Below are 5,374 nucleotides of genomic sequence, written 5' to 3'. Positions count from 1 at the left end.
CTTCCTTCCTTCCTTCCTTCCTTCCTTCCTTCCTTCCTTCCTTCCTTTCTTCCTATATAATGGGGGCATTGGTGAAGATGAATATTTAGGAACTGAATTCTTTTGTAATCACTCATTACACCATCTTGCTGTAAATTCTCCTTCATTAATTCTTGCCTGAAACTTTGCAACTTTCTAATTTGTCTTGTTGACTGAATTCTGTCCCCCTACAAAATACCACACACACCACTACTAAGGTGTTATTCCTAATGTATAGTTCTGATCATGTCATTCCCCTGATCAACTTTTGACTTTGCATTCCTTAGTCTAGCATCCGAAGCCTTCCATAATCCATCAACCCATATTGCCAGACATCTCACACTTTAGCTGTTACTACCCAGACTCCAAGATATTTCTCAAACATATTTCACAATTTGCTGCTTCTGTGCTGCTCCTAAGGCTTGGAATGTCCTTTTCCTTCATAGTCTCTGCCTATTAAAGTACATTCATCTTTCAACGGTCAGTTCAAATGCTGTTTCTTTGATGAAACCTCCTCTGATCTCCACAGGCCAAAAGTGACCTCTCCTTCCTGAGAATTTTCATAGCCCTCTGTCTTTTCTTGTCCAATGCACTTTGTCCTGCACTGTTTTTATTATAGTTATTTCTGTCTTATCATTCCTAATAATAATTATATTTGCTACTCAATTGTATGACCCAGGAGAATATAAGGACTTTGAAAGCAGTACCAGCTTTTTTTTTTCATTTTTGTCTTTATAGAATATTCTCAGTGCTTAACTTAGTGCCTTACTCAGAAATTCTCAAATACTGTCAGAAATATCTCCTGCCATAGAATGTTAAAGACCAGCATAACAGGGAGCATTTCAGGTGAAATTTATCGAGACACCAATGAAGATGCTAAGAGTAGAGCCTAGCTAGAGTTATTCCTCCTTGAGTTATTCAGAATAATCCATCAGGATAACCCAAGAAAGATAACTCCAGGATGTGTAAAATTTTACTAAATCTACTGCAGAGATGCATATTGTAGTGGAAAGGGTACTTAATTTGGAATTAGGAAACATGGCTTCTAATCCTAGCCCAACTACTAACTAGTTATGGGAGCCCAGGCAAGCTATTTTACCTGTCTTGGTCTGCTTCCTCATCTGTGAGTTTAAAATAAAAATATTGCCCTACTTTTCAGTTAGTCAGTCAATAACCATTTATTAATTACATACTATGTGCCAGGCATTATGGTACAAGCTGTTCATATAAAAAGAGTCAAAACACAGCCCCTGACCTCAAGGAGCTCACAACATACCTCATAGAATTGATAGAATCTAATGAAATAAAATATGAAAAAAAACTAAAAATAAATTTGAAGGTAAATGACAGAGTATTTTAAAATCATGACTGGAAAGTCAAGTAATATGACTAAAATACCATCCTAATGGTATTTGTGCTGTGGGGCTTCCTTATTAATAAATATCTGTTGACTTGACATGGCTTGACTTACTCTTTACTACTTTGTAGAAGAGCCTTTTTGGTACTTTTTTCACTAAAGCACTTTGCATAGGGAATAAGACAGATCTACCTTTTCCTGAAATCCTTTCTGTAAGAGAATGGTAATAAAGTAAGCTGCCAGTGTGCTCTAAGAGTGCCATAAAGGTATCTGGTTGCCTAGGATTACAAGCATGGACAGTCACCACTGCATCTCTTCTAACTCCCGTATATCCTCTCCTTTTCATAGCCTGATGTAGTGAAGATAATTTGGAACATGAACTCAGATGGCATTTCATATCTTCAGTGTCCTGGGAAGGAGCCATTGCACACCATGGATTCTCTGCCAGAACTGATTCCTTAGACATCCTCTGTCCTTGCTTTGACCTTATCCTAGGCATGATCTGTCCTGAGCTGGTGAGTCCTTGGGTTTCAAAGGGTTCTCAAGCTAACAAAAAAGGAAGAATGAGAAAGTGAATCTTTAAACAGATGAGTGTAGAAAACATTGCCACTGGAGATAATACAGTGATGGGGATTCTCAGTGTTCACTCTTCTAGTAAAAGTTCACAACTTCTAGTAAAGTTCCCATAGACATCAAGATGAGAAACAACCATCTTCTTTGGTGTGACATTTCTTTTCCACCAAGATGCCTCAGCTGCTTTAAAATTAAAACTTGGGGACTAGGAAATACAGGTAACAATTTTCAGAAAAGAGACAGTTATGGAAGCTTCATAAAGTAGGAGGAGTATTGGATTTGGAGTCAAGAAACATGGGTTCAAATATTAGGTTTGCAACTTATTTTCTACATGGCATTGAACAGGTCACTTGACAAGTTTAGTTTTCTCAGCTGGCAAACAATGATGATTGGATCAGATGACCTCTAAGGTCTTTGCCGTTTCTACATCTATGCTTTATGTGGCTTTCAGAGCTTTGAAACTGTCCCCAGAAAAACTTGAATCCCAAAGTAGACCACAGCGACTCTGGTTGTTTGGGATCATACTAACAAAAATATTAAAGATCTATTTATCATTTTTTATATTTGTGTCCTATAGTGGACAGGAAGTTTCCCTTGAAAGATTTTAGGTTTATAGGGAGAAAGAAAAGACTTCTGTTTGATCAGAAACCAAAGCTGGACAACAATCTCTACATCATCCCATGATAACCCGTAACACCCTACCACCTTGTGTTAGAATGTGCCTACAACTACCATGACCTCATCCCATTCACCAGCCAGGTGAAATCACTTATTGGCTCTTACTTAAGAGACTCAAGCATGGCCACATGTGTCACTAGAAGGAAGAATATGGAAAGTTTCTGGAGGAGCCAGATCAAGCTTACTTATCATTGCTTTGATTGCTGGTGCCACATAGGTTAAACTCTCTTGGTTGTCTGTCTCAAATTCCTGATTTGCAAACTTCTCTGGCCTTCAATAATTGTATACACCTCCACCTTTGTCTTACCTGATCTGACTAGTTGCTCCCATGTTTTTGGTCTCTATCTAGGACAGAGGTATCAAACTTCCAGCCTGCTGGCTATAGTGGCCGGAAAAATCCAGGTGTGACTTGAACTAAATTAGAATACAATTGGAAAATTTTTAACAAAATAAATAAGAATGCAATACGCTGGATAAGGTTAATTTGTGATTTCCTAGATCAATATATGGCCAGCAGGGATCCATTTTGATTTGAGTTTGGCATCACTGACCTAGGATACAGGATAATTTCTCTTGGAGACAATCTAGTCTTCACCCTTACTTTCACAGTGAGGAAATTTCTGAGACTCAAGGAGGTTAAATGAATTGCCCAAGGTCACATAGACAGTGAGGACCAAGGGTAGTATTTGAACTAAGGTCTTTTGATTACAAAACCCATGCTTTCCACTGTGCCTTGCTGTACCTTCTACACCTTTGGCTGTCTCCAACAGATCAAGCACAATAACCTATTCCCCTGCTTTTCACTCTAGAGAAAAAGGAAGAGATGACTATATGATTACCGTCCTAGGATTTTACAGTGTTTTCCAAAGTATATTTAAACTCTTTTGAATTAAACGGGCTTTTTCCATGTTATACTCTTTTAAAGTCCTTGACACACTCTCCCTGATTCTTTATCCCACACCTTGATGTGATGAAAAAACTTGTCTACCTTGAGAAGAAAGTCAGACTCATATAAGTGAAAAACAAAAATAACAAATTGCATTTCTTGTGTTTCATCCAATGAAGGTGGGCATGAAAAACTACTGGACCCATTTTAATTGAAAATTATCTTTGGGCCTGATATAAAAAAGTACTAGAATGCCAAGATAACTTTGGGGAAAAAAATGTCAGTATTTCAAAAGGGAGTGATCCTGCACTGGCCAGGAAACAATTCAGTTTTTTTGAAACTTCAAAGAGGCATTCTTAGGCATTTTCTCTGTTTTGCTCTCCTGACTCCCTCATAACAAGTAACCAAAAGTCACATATTTTAAATATAAAAATGTGATGAAAACAGGTCTGTCAATTATTATTGGCTTGAATGGTATGACATGTGCAACCTCAGCATTTCACTAAAATGTAGATCGGAAGATATAGCATATGTTAGACCTTAGCATGAAATAGTAGTCATGTATCAATAAGGGTTTAATGACATGTAAATAAGACTTAGGGGTTTACACCAATTGCAGTGAATCAGATCAATCCAGGGAAGGACTGTGCTGGGTGCTGGAGGTAGAAAGACCAAAACAAAACAGTCCATCTTCAATGATTTTATGTTAGATAACTGCTCTTCTGCAGTTATCCAGGATCATGAATTAGTCAGGCATTTTCTAGTGAGCCCAGGAGTCAAAAGTTGGAGGAATGAAGACCTGATAGCCTCTTCCCAATAGACCATCCTCACCTTGGAGTGCACCTGGAGAAAGGAGAGGGGAACATAGTCTGAAGTTATCAAGTAGTGCATATAATTTTGTGATCAAATATGGGTCCTTTTCCAGGTCTGAAAGGGAATAGAACATATCTTCCTTGAGACAACAATAAAATATATCTGCAAATAGAAAAGTTTAACAATATTTCCTTATGATCAAAAAGTCTATCTGAGCAAACTTAAGAAATTGTTCTGTTTTCCTCCATAGCTTAGGACACTCATTTACCATTCTAAAATTTTTGTCTCAGAACTACCCAGAGAAATTGGGATTTGCTGACATGGCAAGGGGATAACAATATAAAAATGGACACAGAACTTAGTTCACAATTAAAATCTGAAACCATGGATGACTCACAAAATATTTGGAAGGAAGAAAGGAGAGATGAGACTCAGATCAATAGTGAGGAGTTGTGGCAGAGCACACAGAAGGCCAATCTTGAAGCCAGAAAGTCCTGACCTTAGGTTCTGCCTCTTAAATATACTAGCTGTGTGACCCTGGGCAAGCAAATGGTGTATTTGTAGGAGTTATTTTTCAAGGTTCCTTAAAGTTTAAATCCATGATCATATATATCCTATTATTGGAAACATCATGTATTAGTGAGTCACATTATTGGTATGCACCAAATCTTTATAATATCAAAATCCTGGCACTATAGTACTTACTGGCCATAATTCATTGCCATCTCTCCTTTCCACATGTGCATTCTTGGGTACAGATGGCCTGTTGGAAACTCTTAGGCTATGAACCATGACTTCTTCAGTTGAATCCATTAAAGACTTAACAAGCAAGGACCTGAGGAAGGATGAAAGAATAATGATTCCTTTGGACATGTAGTCACCAACTTTGATTTCAGCAAGAAACAATTCAATTAACATTTATTAAGTGATTCTTGTGTCTGGAGCATTGTGCTAAACCTAAAGGGAGAAACAAAATTAAGATTAAATGTAGCTTGTGATCTCTTGGAGTTTATAGGCTAATAGTATGAAATGACATTCACAATTAGGCT

The 5,374-nt window shown here is 37.6% G+C and overlaps 1 long non-coding RNA gene across 1 annotated transcript; it reads right to left on the bottom strand.

Moving 5' to 3' along the window:
• Positions 1–4,070: 4,070 nt before the first annotated feature.
• LOC138146936 (uncharacterized) lies at positions 4,071–5,162 on the bottom strand. The gene is made up of 2 exons (XR_011164653.1): positions 5,031–5,162; positions 4,071–4,355 (listed from the first exon to the last, which is right to left on the bottom strand). It is a non-coding gene; the product is annotated as an uncharacterized lncRNA (long non-coding RNA).
• Between the last annotated feature and the right edge of the window lie 212 nt (positions 5,163–5,374).

This window comes from Petaurus breviceps, unplaced genomic scaffold (assembly GCF_028583685.1).
Source record: "Petaurus breviceps papuanus isolate PSGF00001 unplaced genomic scaffold, PetGlider_PUasm1.0 90775, whole genome shotgun sequence".
In the NCBI taxonomy this organism is placed as follows: Eukaryota; Metazoa; Chordata; class Mammalia; order Diprotodontia; family Petauridae; genus Petaurus; species Petaurus breviceps.
Note: the sequence above shows the minus strand (reverse complement) of the source record. Positions and strands in the feature narration are given on the sequence as shown.